The sequence below is a fragment of the Danio rerio genome, chromosome 5 (genome assembly GCF_052040795.2).
Source record: "Danio rerio strain M-AB ecotype USA chromosome 5, GRCz13ab, whole genome shotgun sequence".
In the NCBI taxonomy this organism is placed as follows: Eukaryota; Metazoa; Chordata; class Actinopteri; order Cypriniformes; family Danionidae; genus Danio; species Danio rerio.
This window is the reverse complement of record NC_141025.1, coordinates 33,594,690-33,614,568: the sequence shown is the minus strand read 5'-3', so window position 1 is coordinate 33,614,568 and position 19,879 is coordinate 33,594,690. Positions and strand designations below refer to the sequence as shown.

The 19,879-nt window shown below is 38.3% G+C and overlaps 2 long non-coding RNA genes across 12 annotated transcripts in view; one reads left to right on the top strand and one right to left on the bottom strand.

The window, feature by feature from the left end:
• The window catches only part of LOC147844026 (uncharacterized), a 197,511-nt gene that overhangs the window by 151,526 nt on the left and 26,106 nt on the right, over positions 1-19,879 (top strand). The gene's annotated exons all lie outside the window — the stretch shown is intronic.
• LOC141385834 (uncharacterized) lies at positions 924-6,375 on the bottom strand. Its single transcript, XR_015491351.1, has 3 exons — positions 5,560-6,375; positions 4,316-5,299; positions 924-4,265 (listed from the first exon to the last, which is right to left on the bottom strand). It is a non-coding gene; the product is annotated as an uncharacterized LOC141385834 (long non-coding RNA).

Sequence of the window (19,879 nt, the reverse complement as noted above, 5' to 3'; positions counted from 1 at the left end):
CATTCAGACACATTCACATCTGTACTGTTTATGAAAATAAAAGCCTTTAATTACTTTTCCAGAAACATTTAGCTGCTAGATGCTAGTCAGATAATGTTTCTATGTTCCTTCTCAATGCCAACTGTTTAAAAGATTATTTATAAAATGCTTATGATAAACTGCTGTTTGTTTACCTTCAAGCTCTGCTTCAGTTGCTTGACGCGGGTGAAGAAGTGCTCCGGTGAGCACCAGCACACACATATTATGTACATCTCCACATGCGACACACCATCAAATGTTTTCATCGAAGTTGTTCATAAAAGAACCACATAATTTGTGATGTAGTCAAGTGTGTAAACATTTAGCTGCAGTTCGCGCTTCTGCCTTTGGATTTGGACAAAAGCAGCTGCATGAATGCTTAAGCTTCAAATAAAAGTGAAACCATCAACAAAAGTCTGATACCTATCATGTTTACAAATACAAGCATGGCCGTTTTCAGGCCATTTTTGGTTAATGATGTCAGAATTTACCGGTATTTTGGAATAGATGTGTGAACGGTCTTTTCTGGAACAAATTTCGGAAAGTCCTTGCCTGTTTGAACAGCGCTTTTTTAATAAGTTAAGCACATTTTTAAATAGTCGATTGTGAAATTTTCGGGTTATTTAACGGTATCACTGTGTGAAAGGGGCTCTTGACTGGAATGCATTGAGTTCGGAAGTGTAACATTTCACTGCTGAAACACACCTCTGGCTGTTTGGAATGCAGCATTAAATTATTTATATTTTTCACATAAGGTTGGTCTGTGTTAATTAAAAAAATAATCGATTCAAATAATATATTTAAAAAAAATCCTTAATATGCATGTATATACACCATTCAAAAGTCTTTTTATATATGAATTTGATACATTTTTAAACGTTTGTATTTTTGAGCACTAATATGTAGGTACACCATTCCTAAGTTTGGTCTGGGTCTGTAAGATTTTAAAAGATATCCATTATTCTCATCAAGGCTATGATCAAAAATAGCTAAATTGTTATAGCAAATTTCTTAATAATTTTATAGCTTTAAATAAGACAAGTTTTAATTCTTTCCTTCTTTATTCTAAAATGTAATTCTGCATTCTTCAAAATGTCATCTTTTGTGTTTTACAGATGTAACAACTTGAAATATTTTGAATCAAAGTCAATTTCTTTTACAAGTTCATGCTAAAAAATATTTGTTTAAAATGTTTATTTGTCATATAGTTTGTAATATATTGTATATTTAGTAGCACAGATAAATTCATTTTCTAGTTTTAGAGAATTTCCAGATTAGAGTTTTAATGTGCAGGCTAAATTCCTTTTTTTTTTTTTTTGGACTGTTGCTTTATTTGCATAATTCTCTGTTACAACAACACAGACATTGCATGCAAATAAATGGTGCAATTCATTCTTACTGAATTCCCTCATAGTGTTTCCAAAATGCCTAACCGATCTGGCAAAACACTGGACACTGTAATGGCCTCTTTGAGTCAAAACTGAGAAATGCTGAAGCTCTTTTGTGTGTCTGTTTGTGCCATGAGGCAAAGAGAACAAACAAACCAGACGGACAGACAGAAAGAGGCGATTTTGTGTCCCCGGTGGATTTACTGATTGACTGAGTGCTGTAGTGACCGGTCTGAGACTCGGTCCTTTAGGGAGAAGGGCAGGGGGAGGCTCAGCTGGGATACGCTCCATGTAAAAGCCAATTTACAAATGAAGTGACTGTAATGGGGACAACTGAGGGCCGACTCAATTTTGGCCGCAGAGTTTGGACCCATGTTCCTTGGTTTGAGATGAGAGCAAGAGGATATCAGAATGGGCCAGCAGTGAAAGGGTGGTCTGAGTTTGATGGGATGATGAGTAATTGACATTGAGGGCAAGGGTGGAGTCAGATGAGGTTTGGTGGTCCCATGTCACCTTTGGCTCTGCTGCTGGTTGGTGGAATGTCTGAAGGGGGTCATGATACACTCACCTCCGTATTGATATGACCAAATCTTTGTGACTGTTTGTGGAAATTGAATAAAATTTTAAAATTGTTGGCTTAGTTTGGTTTGTGTATTATGACACAGTAATAAAGTATTAAAGAATTGTCAGTTAATGGGATATTTCTTCCAAAAATGATCCTTCTTATATCTTTTATTCTGTCCTAAATCATTGCAAACTCTATTATTTTTCCCTTTGAAATGTAGAACAATATATTTTAAGCAATGCCATCAAGCTGTTTGATTTCTAAGATTCTTCAAAATATACTGTAGTCTATATTGTGACATATCGTAACAAACATGTTTATTTTTTAAATTTTATTTTTAAAATAACAATTCATTTTTGTTCAATTAAAGGTGCAGTATGTGATCTGCTAAAATGCTAACCAGTTAGCATAATATGTTAGAAACACAGTCCCTCCCCTGCTTCCAAAGCCACGCCTCCTGATATCATGAATGCACAGCTTAAAGATGAAAGTAGACAATCCACTACATACATTGGATCATGTTATTTACCAGTTAGAAAACGTCATAGTACTTTGTAATACTACAATTCCGAACAAAAAAACTGTATTATATCTATATGTTTTCAGTCGTGTAGCAAGCAAAACTTGTCATAATGTGCAATATTTGATGCATAAGGATCACTGGTCTCACTCTCTCACGCACTTTGTCCTAAAGCCACTGCTGTATGCTTAGTATTTGGCCAGCGGGGTGCAGGAATTACACCTATTACTAAGCTATATACATGCTATTTCAGACAGAATATTCAGAGTAGCGAGGTAAACAACATAGGGAGCCCGTCACATGTTGTCATTGTTCGAAAATGAACCAATGTGAATATAAAACCAACTTCAGCTCAGTAAAGCAGGCTAGGCGAAATAGCGCTATTTACCTATGTTTTGTTGTTAAACTAAACAAAAATCTACATTATTGATGCTGTAAAAGGGTCCCTTAAGAAATTGAAAATTTGCCGGAAGGTTTTTTTTAAAACTTCTGTGCATATAACCCATTCGTAACACAACAAAATCTACACAAGCTTTGCGTGACTAAAATAGATTTAAAACATAACATCACCTGTCTAAAAGAAATACTTCAGCCATGATGTCATCCTTCCTCCAGCATACAAAAAGTAACTTCAATATTGATTCAGGATTTTCAAAAATTATGATTTTGCATTTGTTTTTACCGCTGTCACTCTCCCTCTCGGGTGCACATTATAAATGCGGTGCATGTGCAGGCTCAAACAGCGGTTCTATGTGAACATCTGCGCAGATGTACAAATCTACATTTCTTGACAGACAGTTTGAGCTACTTTACAGAATTATGGAAACTGTCAGCCTGACCAATTTTGATTGGATGAACATTTTTTTGTCTTATGCCTTACCCAGAATATAAAAATACGTATTAATACATTTAGACCATTTACTTTAATCATGACTTTTAACCAGCACAACAGCAGATAATCACTCAATTCAATTAAATTCAGTCTGTCAGTTTGACTGATCTATCTATGTCTTTCTTTTATTTACTAAAAGGAACCATAGTGTATATTTCTGAGTAACTATAAATGACAATTCTCACTAAAAACAATCATTTGATCGAACCAGTTAAACATTTGTTTTTTGATTCCCTTCAGAAATTGGACCCCACTATGTTGGTCTGAATAGTAGTATAGGGAATACAGAGTGTTTGAGTACAATCTACAGTGTGAAATGAAAAAAAAATATTATGACCACCTGACTAACAAGCTCTTGATCCTTCACATTTTGCCATAACGGTGCAACAGACTCTACAAGACCCTTAAAGGTGTTTTTTTTTTTTTTTTTTTGTATTTGGCACCAAGACATTACCAGCAGATACTTCAAGTCCTGCAGGTTGCAGGGTGGAGCTGGCCTGGATCTATTTTGTTGGTCCAGCACATCCAACAGATGCTCAATTGGATTGAGATCTAGGGAATTCGGAGGCCAGAGCAACACTCTTAAACTCTTCATCATGCTATTCTAACCATTCCTGAACAATGTGTACAGTGTGTCAGCATGTATTATCTGCTGAAAGACACCTCTTCGATCATGAAAGGACACCTGTTCTGCAACAATGTTCAAGTGTGTAGCATGTCACATTTACACCCATATTGATGGCTGGACATCCACATTGATGGCAGAGCCCTGGCAAGAACATCACACTTACACAACTAGCTCGACATTGTTCTGGTGCCATTACTTTGCCAGGAAAATGCAATTTGTATACATTGATCCATGCAATGTTAAAGAAAATGGGACTTATTGGACCTGATGACCCTCTGTCACTGCTCAGAGGTACATTTCGGACACTCATTTGCCCATTGTAAATAATTTTGATGGTGAACAGGGGTCATCAGGCATTATGACTGGTTTGCAGCTATAAAGCCCCATAGTGTGATGCACTGTGTGTTGTGACACATTGATCCCAAAACCATCATTAAAGTTCTGTGTGACTTATACCAGACAGGATGCCCTTTGTTACCCACATGTATCAATGAGGCTCGGTCACACAGCATTCTGTCACAGAATTGCAGTTTGTTCCTTCTCAGATCACCTTTGGTAAATTTTCACCAATGCTGACCAGAAACATTCATCTTTGTGTTTTAGATATACTCTAACCCAGTCACATTACCTTATGCCAAATTTTTTTTATGGTGGATCTTATAGTTGGATCTTACAGTTGGATCTTTATTTTCAGTTTATGCCAAAATCCCTTGAATCTTCCTCTTTGCTCATTTCCACTGCATCGAACATTTTAGTTATGAGAAGTATAACTCATGTATCTCAGTATTTTCTGGTCATATTGTATTGCCTACTCAGTGTAAACTTATTCTGTAAACTACTGATGACATTTCTTCTAAATTTAAATACCAGTGGTGTTATTTAAAGGGCACCTATGATGAATATTTTGGCAGCTGTTTGCACTGACCTGTGTGTAGGTATAGTGTGTTCACAGTCATATTGGGGTGATATAAACACAAAAATTCTCTTTTTAAATTTCCTGACATTTAAATAGGATCCAAATCCCTCCCATTTTTAGGCCCACTGTAACGTGACGTAGAAGTGCGGTTTCACCGCCCACCAAATTAATTGACAGTCGCGTATTAATATGTCTCCATAGTAATGCGTATAATCCTATCCAGACAGGATGTGCGCAAAGCAACTGGGATCAAAAATCTGTTGAGCTTGCTTTGATCATCAATCATCATCAAATGTGTTCAAGAGTGAGGTTTACAAGTTTAAAACGTTTTTAAACAGTGCATGTTTATAATGAATAACAGCAATATACCATCTTAAGAATGGTGGACAGTGTTAACTATAGCATTAAAAGCACAGGCAACAAAAACAGCTACATGGTGTTTAAAGCAGACAATTTCTATATTCTGAAAGGTTTAATAAATAATCTGATGGGTGTTTTGAACAAACTTTACAGACACATTCTGGAGACACAAAACACATATCTTAAATCTTGAAAAAGAAGTAAACTCGGTGCATTTTAAAACTTTTTTTTTGCATAAAAATTACATGTTTATATTAAAATTCAGACAATACAATGTCAGTGTTTTACTACGGAAGGGTTAGAAAATCAATTGGTGGAATAACACTGACTTTTTAAATCAAAAATGTATAACTCAAAAATTTTAAATTCTAACCAAGTGTCATTTTCTGAGAAAAAATATAGTAATTTAAATGAAAATATTTCTATTTAAAATGTAAAAAAATGATATCAGGATAAAGCAAATATTAATATTTTACTCAAACCCATACCCAACATATATCGTTAATACTGAGAAACTGATATTTTTTATATTTATATATTCAGTGTAATATATTTGAAGTTTTATTATAAAGATAATGCTTGCCAAAGTGGTCAATCAGCTCTGAGAGATGTGTGTGTGTGCAGTAGGCTGTGGAGTGTGGGCCTATTTTGTGAGCGGTTCAGAAGGTGATAGGGGCAAAAGGTTCAGATCAGTCGGCAAAAATGTTCTATTATGTTCCAATTACCGTTGCAGCTAGTGCGTGTGGCGGCCTCAGACTCAGTCCAGGCGATGGAAAGAAAACGGGGTGGGCTGTGGGGAGACGGTGTGGGGCAAGGAGAGAATATTCATCCTCTCTTGTGTCTCATGGGAGCTATGCCTCTACACAGGACACACAGGGGTCGTCCCGTCCAACAGAAGCGGCTGCAGCGCTCAGCATTGGTCTGTGTGAGAACAGAAGCCAAAGTCACTTATTGTTTAAGAAGAAATGAGTAACATGCTTTTCCAACCCTTAAGTGTGTGTTTCCTGTCTAGTGCGTGCTCCCAAGGATGATTTGAATCACTAGAAGCTTTTGGGATTAGTATTGCACAGTTTACCGGTACTATGGTAGTATCACGATACTGATAAAAATACTGGCGGTGCCACTGTAGTTTGTAAACAGCAGTATCGTCATTAATGGTTTATCTACAATAGATAATGTTGCATGTGGAAAAGTTACTAAAATGCACCCTTTTGTGCAACAATAGATCATTTTATTTTAATAGTCTGTGGAGACGTTTAAGACTAGGAAAACTTTGTAGAATTCCCACCTTTTATGGTAACCTATTGCACTTATTGTTTTCTTACGCTTCAGTTTGAACCAAGCAACAACCTTCTGCTCTCCCTCGTGAAGCCAATACAGAAGTAACTGAAACTGCAATTCATTGACTCGCCTTTAGGGGATGGCTCCCGGAAGTCCAGATATTTACTGACTGCAATGCTAAATTGGCCATTTTTATAGCTGATGAAAACATGTTTACAGCCTGGTAAAAAAGAGGGTTTTGGTGCATATAGCTAATATTACCCTTCATGTAAAAATGTGAAGGGGGTGAAATTATTATAACTCATCCGTTTCGTTTTTATTAAGCTAAAATAAGTCTGCATAATTAGGGGCATGGCCACTTGAGTGAAAGCTAGGTCTCTCTGGTCGCCGTCATGTCATTCTGGCTGATTAGCAGCTGAAATTCGACATAAGCATCATATTTTTGTTTTGCTTTATGTGGCTTTACACAGTCAGTTGGCTTTTGAAATTATTTCCCACAATTATCTGTTAATATAGCATGCTATGTGCACTTGATTGTGATCACAAACCGTTTAAGTAGCCTCCATTTCCCAGGTGAGTAAAATTATATGCTTATATACCATATCTTTAAATGTATTTATTTTATTTAAGATCAACTGTAATTTCAAAATTTATGTAATGCAGAACTGTAAGAGCTGTAAAGCACTCCAGAATCTAACAGATTGATTAGCCGTAGGCTCTAGAACAGTCATCTGAAACGTTGTCTTATAGTGTTATGCCTGGATTTCACAAACAGCCTTGAATTTACAAACACAGACTATCTTTGAAGTATTTGGACATTAGTCCTCCTGTAGAAAAACGTCATAAGAACAATGCTTAGTGACTCAATGTGTTACAACAGTGTTTTTAAAAGTATAAACACTTCATTGGTATAGTGTACAACCAAGCACATGGGGTCAGAACACAAACAAGTCACAGGTAATGAAGTATTAAGTGTTTCTCCCAAAGAAAAACCCATCTAAGCAAAATGCTAGCAGGAGTCTGTAGCTCCACTCACGCTCCGTCGCTTTGCCCTTGTTTGGGTATCCCCTGGTCGGTGCAATGATGTATGAACAAAGTGGCGACGGTTAACCATGCCTGCTTGTAGCTTCATTTGGGCTCTTCAGCAACCTATGGATGACGTCACGGATACTACGTCCATAGCTTTTACCAACCCAAGCTCATTCTGGAAACGTAGCCCCGCGGACGTTTCTGGAGACCGCGATTTACGTGGCCGGAGGTACGTAAAGGCCGCGTTTGTTTTTTTTCTTGAGCGAACGCCGCGGGGCAGTGTGGCGCCGCTCCGCCCCTCCTCTTCACGCTCGCCGGCCGATGGCTCGCCTCCGAGTGGAGGGCTTTCCCGACGCAATCAGTTCGACCGCCTAGCTCACAGCGTTGCGGCGGCGGAGTGGAGGCCCCGGAGGAGGAGGACGAGCCTGAGCCGGCCGCGGTGGACGACGACCGGGATCGAGTTCGGGGAACGGCAGGTTCCGGAAATCAGGTAAGACGAAAAACAAAATCCGGAAAATGAGGGCGAGAACGCGGCGGGATCCGAAAACGCTGTTGAGATCTAAGACGGGGGCTTTTGCTTTTTTTTTTTTCCGATCCGGCGGCTATTCGCGCGAGAACGGCGCAGGCGCGAAAAAGCGCGCACAGCGGCCTCTCGCGGATCCGCGAAAACAAAAATCCGCTCGAATACCTCCCGGGATGTAAATGGCGGTCCGCAGAAACGTCCGCGGGGCTACGTTTCCACAATGAGCCCGGGTTGGCTTTTACAGTCAATAGTTTGAAAGCATATCTGAATCGCTTAATTTCTGTCCCTGTTAATAATTTATGTAGCTAAACAAGCGAGACAATCTCTTTAAAAGAATGACTTACAAAGAGAAATTTTGAATTTCTTTGGATTGTTAATTGATAGGGCGACACACTGGTTCTGTGGGTAGCGCTGTTCCCTCACAGCAAGGTTGCTGGTTCGAGCCAGTCAGTTGTGTGGGTGTGAATGCAAGAGTGTATGGGTGTTTTCCATTGTTGAGTTGTGGCTGAAAGGGCATCTGCTGCGTTAGACACATGGATAAGTTGGTGGTTCATTTCGCTGTGGTGATGCCTGATTAATAAAGGGACTAAGCCAAAAAGAAAATGAATGAATGAATGTTACCTGATAAAACTGAAAAACAAAATAGATGAAAAACCCAAAATAGCAACAGGAAACAATGAAAATATTTTGACGACTTCATTTAGCCTAATTTCATTGGAAAAAAAATGCTCTTTTGTAACAAATTTCATTGGGTGTAGTTTGTATCTTTGTTTTAATGTATTTTTTGTTGGTCAGTTATCTACAAAATAAACAAAAAGAATGAATAAACTTTAGATGAAGTTTAAATAATAGGTAGATGCAAATAATACCTTTTGGCCTTAAGAGAATTATTAATTAATTTTAAGTAGGCCTATTTTAACATAAAATAAAATATTTCTGACAATTTTCTTCATAACTTGAGTTATGAACTACAGTATCGCAATACTACTTGGTATAGTGATATTTCAGCTGGTATAGTATTGTAAATTAATGATATTTGGGATGCTCTGTCTTTTTAAGTAAACAAGGGTGCGTATATGTCACGCGCACACATGGAGGACAAAAGTAAGAGAGTGTGAGTGAGAGAGGGATTGTGGGAGAGTCTGATTAGGGAGCGATGGAACACTTGTGTCGCAGACGATGCTTGTCATTTCTGCCTGTTTGCGTCGCATGACTAGACTGCTCATTAAGACCTGAAATAGATGGGCATGGTATCATCTGCTATATTTAGCCCAGTTTAAATGCTGACAAGTTACGGCAGGTCCTCCATTTAACTTTTGGAACTCTCTATACAGTTTGGCAAAGGCTGAATTGGACGGTGTTAAATTTGGATGGAAAAAAGAAAGTTTAGTCCAGGTTTAAAACATTCGCTTAAGTTGTCTATGTTGTAACTCATTTTAAAAGGTCAATAAAACTAGCAAAAAAAATATCACAGAGTGGGATTTTATAGCATTGACCAGTTAAAGGCAGCGGAAAAATCAAAGAGTGTGAGCAATGGAGGGGAATGGAGTGAGAGAGAAAGATTAAAACAAAAGAGAAAAAAGAAGGGAGTGAAAAAGAGGAAAAATATTGGGTCCTGAAAAGTCCACCCACAGCTGCCTCTTAAAAAAAAAAACTTCATTCTGCTTTTTCGGCCTGTGTATGTGCGTGTGTGTGTGTGCGTGCGTGTGTGTGTGTGTGTGTGTGTGGCTCTGTCGGCTTTGTCCCTCAAAGAGCTTTTTTTTCTTCCTTTGCTTTTTTTCCCCTCTCTCTTTTTTTCCTGGAGAGAGAGGCTGGCGCCAGCAGTCTGGAACAGGGCTGACAGGATTTGAATTATAGAAGCTGAACGGGAGGGGGGGTGGATGGAGGAGAGAGAAGGAGCAAGAAATAGGGAGAGCAGGCGAGCGGGGAGAAAGAGAGAGATTCGGTTGGTGTGTGTATGTGTGTGGGTGATTGAGTGTAGCAGAAAAAGGGCTGTTATTTCAAAAGCGACAGCCACACAGGCGAAGCGGGCGGAGGTGTCGGGTGGATGCTAAGCTAGCTATCTCGCTTTCTGGCCAGCATCAGAAATTAACAAAAATAAACTAAGCAGACAACTGTATCAACTGTAGTTTTAATCGTGGACGAGTCCCAGTATGCTTAATATTATTGAGATTTTGGGTTACTCAGTTTAGTTTAACTTAAGGTTATTTTCGATGGAGTATTTTGTACAGTTTTATGCACACACTTCCCACACAGATTTGATCAAGAACCTTTTAAAGAGACAGTACACCAAAAAAAATTAAATCTGTTATATTTACTCTGGGCAACGCAGTGGCACAGTAGGTATTGCTGTCGCCTCACAGCAAGAAGGTCTCTGGGTCGCTGGTTCGAGCCTCGCCATGTTCTACCTGCGTTTGTGTGGGTTTCCTCCGGATGCTCCGGTTGCCCCCACAGTCCAAAGACATGTGGTTCAGGTGAATTGGGTAGGCTAAATTATCCGTATGTGTATGAATGTGTGTGTGCATGTTTCCCAGATATGGGTTGCGGCTGGAAGGGCATCCGCTGCGTAAAATCGTGCTGGATAAGATGGCGGTTCATTCCGCTGTGGCGACCCTGGATGAATAAAGGGACTAAGCTGACAAGAAAATTAATAAATAAATATTATTTACTCACACTCACCATGACTCTCTCTTCTGTCTTGAAATAATAGAAGATATTTTGAAATTATATTATTATTATTATATTAAATTATATTTGATATTTTAATTATTTTACTAGTCATTTCTTTTCATGCTGTTACAATTACTCGGGATGTGAGTTGTTCAAAGTTTTTTTGTGGTAATCATTCAAATGTACAAATTAATAACAGTAACTCTTTGTAAATACTTTATGCAGAAGTCTCAACCCAAAATGTTTGGATCACAAATTTTGTATCCACTTTTGCTAATATGAGGACAGAAAAATGTGGCGCAAAGATTTGTTTGAAAACTATTTCTAAATTCAGTTCTAATTTCCAGCAAACGAGTAAATGAACAATAATAATGAAGTGTGTACAAAAAACTGAGTTATATCCAAATACACATGCTGTGCTACATATGGTCTAAAACCTGTCAGGTGGGCAAATCTAAGCTTGTTTAAAACAAATATAAATATGCATATAATAAATAATACTACTACTAATAATATTAAACAAAAGCTAATTGTCACAAATAAACTGAAAAAGCCCCCCGAGATGATGAAGGCATGAAAGTATGGTTTTTATATTTATGTAGGCTAGAAAATAATAATTTTTGTAATATTTTAATCCTTTATATTTATATCCTATATATATTCTTATTATATGATATATATATATATATATATATATATATATATATATATATATATATATATATATATATATATATATATATATATATATATATATCCTTAACATTTTAATTCTTTTACATATGTAAAGATATTTGCGTATTGCTGTACATCTTGTGTATATTAAGCAGTGTGTAAGCGAGACACACAACTAATCTGCTCTGCGCTGGACAATAGACCGGCTTTGTTCTGGTGTATAGAACAGACTATCATCCGCTTAAGTGTGACGCCACCCGAAACAGCTTCCGGGTCCAAGCGCTCTATCAAAGTGTATGGGGAGACGTTAATAATAAACATTTACAAAGCGCTGTAATACTTTCGGTAATCACGATAGCAATATATATGTCCATGCCTAGTATCCGATAGCCAGAAAGTGATTCAGTTTTTTATAAATTGTAAAAATTTTGGTATTTGTGATGCAGCAAGTCCAGAGACTGTTGTGTACACTATGATTTTATGTAAATTACCTTTAATGTGTGACTATATGTGAATGTGAATGAACAAACCAGCAGCAGACGCTTTGTAAAACATCTGAAATGTTGTTTTGGTCATTCTAAAATCCCAGTATTAGTGTTATTATATCATTAATTACCTCCAGAATTGTCCAGAGCGTCTATGCTCTGTGTCTCACGCCTTTAAATGCCAACACAAGTTCATTGCATGTCGTCATTTGTCTTCTGAGGTTCAAGTCATTTATTAAATAAGATTGACGCAGCTTCACCTACCACAGCAAACTCTGTTTTTATCTTTGATATTTGGCACCAGTTAATCAGGAAGTGATGATTTGTTTGAGGGACACGCTGCTTTATTCGCAAATCTTTTATGTGATATTCCAGTATTGCGCATAAAATTTTATCTGCATCCTTGGATGGAAACATAGCTATTTACTCGACTATCTCAAACGTTTATGACTTTCTTTCTATTGCTGAATACCAAAGAAGGTATCTTGAAGAAAGCTGAAAACCTGTAACCATTGACTTCTTTAGTATTTGTTTTTCCTACTACGGAAGTCAATAGTTACAGGTATTCAGCTTTTCTCAGAATGTCTTCTTTTGTGTAGAAGAAAGAACCTCATAAAGGTTTATAACCACTCGAGGGAGAGTAAACAGTGAGTCAATTTTCATTTTCGAGTGAACTATCCCTTTAGGTACTTTGAGCTAACTAGTATACAAACAGTGCTAAAAGTAATACTACTAAGCAAAATATCAGTATAATCTCACCCCACAAACGTATAGGCTTTTCTGAACCTATAAATCCCCCATACATCACACATTCCTCCTCATTCGGCCTGTCAATACATCCCTCTCCAGCCTTTCGTTCCTCTCCACCCTAAAATTGTTTCAGGCTGCGCAAGGCATTCCAGACCCAAGCATCTGCTTTTCCCCCCTGTTCATTTCATCACCCACAGTGTGCCGAGGCCTGATGGAGCAAACATGAACACAGTGAACTCTCACTGCACAGCGCAGTCACATCACAGCAAAAAAAATAAAAAAACCTCACGCTTCTCACTTCTCCGTACCCACTGCACTACAAACCAACATGCAATCGAGTTTAGAGAGGCTTTTGTGTGGGCAAACGTAAACAGAATCTAAGCAGAGCGCCGTGTGCTTGTGTATATGTGAGAGACGCAGAGGAGCGAGCGAGGGAAATGGAGTGAGAGAGAACAGCCTGTGCTGGAGAAGGAAAGAGTGTTTGAGTGTGAAACGCCCCGGACCAGAAGTGGTTCCAAATGTTGGGCTCCGACTGAATTCAACTGGAGGAAAACAGAGGGAATGGAGAAAAGACATTCAGAGAGAAATGGATGTCATAAAAGTGGGCCGATGGTACCAAAACACACTCTTTCTGTTTGTTAGTTTGACTTTATGTTCTTTTGCTCTCTCTTGTTTATTCTCTTTTATGTGCAATAAATACATGTATTTGCAGCCCGTATTGTTCTTCTTTTTATTGCCTCCTTGCAATGCGTAGTGCAGTGGCTGTCTGACAGATATATTGAAGTAGAGCGGAATGGAGTGAGAAAACCAGAAGTAAAGGGCCTGAAAAAGGGAGAAGGAAAATAAAGAGTGAAAGGAGTGAATGAGAGGAAGTTTTATAGAACGGCTGCCGTGTCTCGTCTTGGCTGTTTCAATCTAATGAGACAGTAAGTGGTCACCTGAGAGACTGCCATACAGACCAAGGGTTGAGGTCAACGTATCACCATTATCAGTGTAAAATGGGGTCAATTCTGGATGCTCACACATTCACTTGTTTGGATTCACCAAGCTAACATTTCAAAGATGCTTGGAAACTAAACTCAAGGTGGAAAAAAACAGCTTTTTGAGATTCAGGTACTTAATGGCTGCTATATTGGTTTTTGTCATGTAGCTAATTGGGTCGATCTGGTGATTTTAACCTGGTCATTATACATTAAGGAGAGCAAGCTGCAAATCAAGCAGTTCAAGTTCACATGAAGAGCAGATTTTATAGACAAACTAAGAGACCTAAAACGGGTTTCTTCAGACAGCTCCTCCTGAGTAACATGATTTGCCAGAACTAAATCTGCTTTAAATCCGCGAGGCACACCAACACTTTACTTTATGCCAGCCATTTGAGACTAATGCAGAGAAACTCTCGTAATTGAAATGTTCTGTAATCTCTTCATTCCAGGGTTTTCCATTTCCACACTTCACACACTTGTAGATTTTGAGTCACTCCACATGTTAAGAAATAATCAGTGATTTTTGAAAGTAGAGTCAAATTTAGAAATTGCTAATATTTGAGTTTGTTTTGATCAAATGTGTTCTTAACCTCAAGTCAATTTAGCTGAGATTATTTTATATTGGGAGGAAAACATCGTGCATGTTTACATATTCGTGTAATCGCCACACTCACCATTGTCTGAATGCTCATTATCTGGATATTACTTCTATTTACTTACAATCATAAAACAGAAAAGAACTTATATAAAGTATACAGGGTCTTTGAATATTGTTCATTCTCGTGTATTTTCAACGCAACTTCACTGCAATTTATAACTTTTTGATTTTGTGGCTAACTCATTAGCATTATACAATTTAGAATAATTTGCTCATCCTCCAGTGGCGGTTGGGTTAAGGGGTGGTGTTTGGTGCTACACCTCCTATCATAAATGTTTCAATTTTAAACAAGTGAACTCGTATAAATTCGTACAAATTAGCCAATAAACTGACAAAACGAAATGTTTACGATTCGTCATGAGATGAGGCGGGTATTTTACATATACACCAGTGTAAACATTAGCATTAAATTGATTTAGCTAAAAAACGAAATTTTGCCCTCACTTGTACCCAACATGTTTGAGTTTCTTTCTTTCGATGTACACAGAGGAAGACATACTGAAGAGCGCTGACATGATAGCATCATGCATTTGCTTTAAAATTGTCGGCTGCACATCCATTATACCAATCTCCTGTTCCACCACATCCCAAAGGTGCTCTATTGGGTTGAAGTCTGGTGACTGTAAAGGCCATTTGAGTACAGTGAACTCATTGTCATGTTCAAGAAACCAGTCTAAGACAATTTACACAATGACATGGAGCATTATCCTGCTAGAAATAGCAATCAGAACAACCCAGGCTCATTCTGAAAATGAGTTTTTTGTTTTCACGAGTCTACGAGGGGCTGCTGTGTGCACTTTTTCTGATCTCAAATGTCTCTTGCGAGTGCCGTTCGCGCCCGCTGTTCTCGCGTAAACCCACCAGAGGCCGCTGACTGATTGAATGGCCGACTGGCTGACCGACCAATCGACTGGCCCACCCTCCTCCTTCCCTAAACCCAACCAATTTTATCAATTGATCAGCCCACCCACTTACTTCCCTAAACCCAACCACCGTTTTAAAAAAGCTGTTTTCACCACGTTTTCGCATTTTACCATATTTTCCCCCTGTTATTCACTTGTTCAGTTTATTTTTTTGTATACTGTTTTGTCTTACCTGATTTTTGGAATCGCTCTTCCCTGGACTTGAACCCTGTTGTTGTCGTTGTGGTGGTCAACTCCTCTTTGTGTCTCAAGTCTGCCGACGCACATGACAAGCTAACTGGACAAACTGGTTGCAGCGGGAAAGCCCTCCACATGGAGGCAAGCAGTCAGCTGCTAAGCGTGAAAAGGAACGGCGACTTACCGCCCCGTAGCGTTCGCTTAAAAAATAAAATGCAGCCATACATACCTCTGGCTACATAATTTGCAGTCTCCAGAAACGTCCATGAGACTATGTTTTCAAAATGAGCCTGTGTTGCATCAGAAGATGGATACACGGTGGTCATAAGGGGATGGACATGGTCAGCAACAGTACTTAAGCCTGATTTATACTTCTGCGCCAGGTGACCGGCGTAACCCACGGCGCATGCAACGCGCGTGGCTGTGCATTTATACTTCTGCGCGCTGTCTCTGTTGGTCTGCATTAACACTTCCGAAACGCTAGTGGGCAGTGAGGTGTTAATGTTCCTCTGTGTCGAGTTTCTTCGCTGTTGTTTTGCTTTTCCTGAACACATCCGGGATGTACAAGTGGCTCAAACTCGCTCATTTTGAGGCAGGAACCAGCGGACGTGCAACAACTTTAACTATGAGGTAAACACAAAACAAAACTTTTCATCCGGAGCTCCTTCACGGGACTCCACACTGGTAAACAATCGCTCGCGCCATTCGCACGGCTCTCGGTCCTGCCCAGACTCGTCAGCGCTACCAATCACAGAGCTTACGCTACGCGTCGTTGTGACGTGTAGTTACAATTTTTGAGAGGTGCACGTCAGTGACGGCGACGGCCACGGCGAAGGGCTATGCGTCTGCGCCGTAGCATATGCCGGCGTTTGACGCAGAAGTATAAATCAGCCTTTAGGTAGGCTGTGGTGTTGACACGATGCTCAATTGGTACTAATGGGCCCAAAGTGTGCCAAGAAAACATCCCCCACACCATCACACCACCACCAGCAGCCTGAATCGTTGATCCAAGGCAGGATGGATCCATGCTTTCATGTTGTTGGAGCCAAATTCTGACTCTACCATCTGAATGTCTTAGCAGAAATTGAGACTCATCAGACCAGGAAACGTTTTTTCAATCTTTTATTGTCCAATTTTGGTCCAGTTTCCTGTTCTTAGTTGACTGGAGTGGCACCCAGTGTGGTCTTTGGATGCTGTAGCCCATCTGCCTCAAGGTTGGAGGTGTTGTGCATTCAGAGATGCTCTTCTACATACCTCAGTTGTAACGAGTGGCTATTTGAGTTACTATTGTCTTTCTCTCAGCTTGAACCAGTCTGAGCATTCTCCTCTGACCTCTGGCATCAACAAGGCATTTGCACCCACAGAACTGCCAGCTGTGCATGAAAATCCCAGTAGATCAGCAGTTTCTGAAACATTCAGACCCGCCTGTCTGGCATCAACAACCATGCCAAGCTTAAAGTCTTAAATCACCTTTCTTCAACATTCTGATGCTCAGTTTGAACTGCAGCAGATCATCTTGACCATGTCTACATGCCTAAATGAATTGAGTTGCAGCCATGTGATTAGGAATTTTGTTAATGATCAGTTGGACTGGTGCACCTATTAAAGTGGTAGTGTATAGCCGCTTTAAATCATACAAATATGTACTGCCCTTTTCTGTGAGAAACAGTAAAATAACACAAATGTCAAATGACTGTAGGGAAAGGTTAGATTAGAAAATCACTTCAAATTTTAGAAGGTGCTTGAAGTAATTCATTCCAGTCATAGACGTTCAGCTGGATAAAAACTGGTTGGGATTCCCTGCTGTACTGTATATTACTCTATATTTATGTTTGTATTTCCTGTTCTTTTGTACTTCATCTTTTGTTGTACTACACAGTGTTTGAAGACTGAGTCTGCTGTCATTTCTAGCTGAAAAAAATGTTAGTCATTTCCCTTGTGACATACAGTATGATGCTGTGGTTCTATTTGATGTTGTTTTATTCTGACTATAATGAGAAGAATGACAGACTCACATGACAGTCAAAATTCAAATATATGATTATTCTATTTAGGCAAACTACATCTTCGCAAGAACAAAACATTATTTGTTAGAGAGAACATTTTGGGTTGATAATCTCTTTTGTGTGCCAAGGTTGCATGCTTTCATAAAAAAGTACAGTAAAATAGGAACAATATGACTTTTTTGTATTTAAAATAGCTTTTTTATGTAAATGTAAGTCCTCAATGTCTCATGATCCTTCTCAAATCATTTTAATGTGATGATTTTTTCAATCAACAAACATTACTTGATAGATGGCAGTATACTTTTTGGCCACTGTTGTCACTAATAACAAACGTTTCTGATTAGACATGTTCAGATCCGATCACGTAATCAGAAATAGGGCCCAATTACGAGGTTTCAGACTCAATCAGAATCGGACATTACCTCTTGATCAGGGCTATGCGGTGGTACAGAGTTAGGCCTCTTTCTTGACTTCACACAGAAACAGACATCACTTTATTGCAGAGACGCTGTTGGTTAAATGGAGGCAAAGTAGAACACAGAAGCAGCTTGATGCGAAAAGCCTAAGTATGTCTACGGTCTGGAGGTAATATAAAGTTGATGACATCAACATTGCCATAGCAAACTGTGAGATACAGTTGAAGTCAGAATTATTAGCCTCCCTCTGATTTTTTTCTCTTTTTTAGATATTTCCCAAATGATGTTTAACAGAGCAAAGAAATTTTCACAGTATTTGCTATAATTTTTTTTCTTCTGGAGAAAGTCTTATATGTTTTATAACACCATTTTAAGGACAAAAGTATTAGCCCTTTAGGCTAATTTGTTTTTCGATAGTCTACAGAACAAACCATCACTATACAATAACTTTCCTAATTACCCTAACCTGCCTAGTTAACCTAATTAACCTTGTTAAGCCTTTAAATGTCCCATCAAGTTGTATAGACGTGTCTTGAAAAATATCTAGTTAAGTATTATTTACTGTCATCATGGCAAAGATAAAATAAATATTTTTTCTTAGAAATTAGTTATTAAAACTATTATTTTTAGAAATATGTTGAAAAAATCTGCTTTCTGTTAAACAGAAAATAGGGAATAAATAGCAGGGGCGCTAATAATTTAGGATAGCTTATAATTCTGACTGCAGCTATATGTGAAAATAGTGTAGAATTGATGCTATTTATTACTTGATTGCTCAAGCTATCTCCCAGATATGCTTTGTTTGTTAACAGAGTTGTTGAATGCTTAAATAAGGTAAATTAAATAAAAAACAAGGAACATCCTGAATTGTTTCTTCACTCTACTTTATCTTTTTTTATGTATTATAGAAGTATCGAATTGGGTTTCGGAATTTGCACATACTCAAAATCAAATGACTTACACTCGGATTCGAGGGCAAAAAAACCTGACCAGGACATTCCTATTTCTGAATTCTACCTAAAGTCACTTGAAATTATACAAATTTGTACTGACCTTTTACTGACCTTGTACTCACATCCATCTGTAAATACCACCATAGTTTTTCTAAAGTGCACTTTTTAACATACCTATATCCTGCAATTGCCCTCCTGGTTAGACCTAAACTACATTTCGTTGCCTTGTACTTGTACATGTACTTGTGTAATAACAATAAATCTCTAATCTAATCTAATGACTTTTTATAAACAATTAGGCTGCCAGATTTTATTGTTAGAATTTCTTTTAAACATCTACAAAAGAAGAATTTACATATCCAGTAAAGATGCCCTGTTGATATCAGGGCCAGTAGGATGAAAGCAGGATCTCTGCTGTCTGTGGGGTTAAAAGTTCCTCATATTGACGGATCTGAATCAAGAGGCTACCCATAACCCCCTGCTGCCACTAACAATCCCCCACATGCACACACAGTTGGAGTGTGAGGATAAAAACCCAACACTGTCTAACACACACACACTGCAGAGATCCAGATACTTTAATCTGCGACCGCAATCCTTTTGTAATGCCATAATCCAAAACTCAGGCTGTTTGTTTATTGAGAATGTTGTCTGATCAACGACAAACCTAAACATGTAAAAAAAAAAAAAAAAAAAAAAGCAATCCACATTGTTCAAGGACATGCCATGTCTAGCCGGTACACTATAGTAACGGCAACAAATACTGTAGTATAGTATTAAATAGGGGTCATTAAGTAGAAAAATAAAATAAATTTGTACTTTAAATATTTCATATTCCAGGATGCGTAAAATGGATTAAAATTATTGGCAACAGAGAGATTTGTACACTCTTTAATTTTGGTACTTGTTCAAACTACTTTTTAAAATGAGTTGATACGACATAATTCTTACATTTCTGTGGGACAGCTTAATTGTTTTATGTTCAAACACTTGTATAAACAATTAGGTTAACTTAATTGATTTGTGTTGAGACAACATGAAGCATTTGCAGCATTTTTTACAG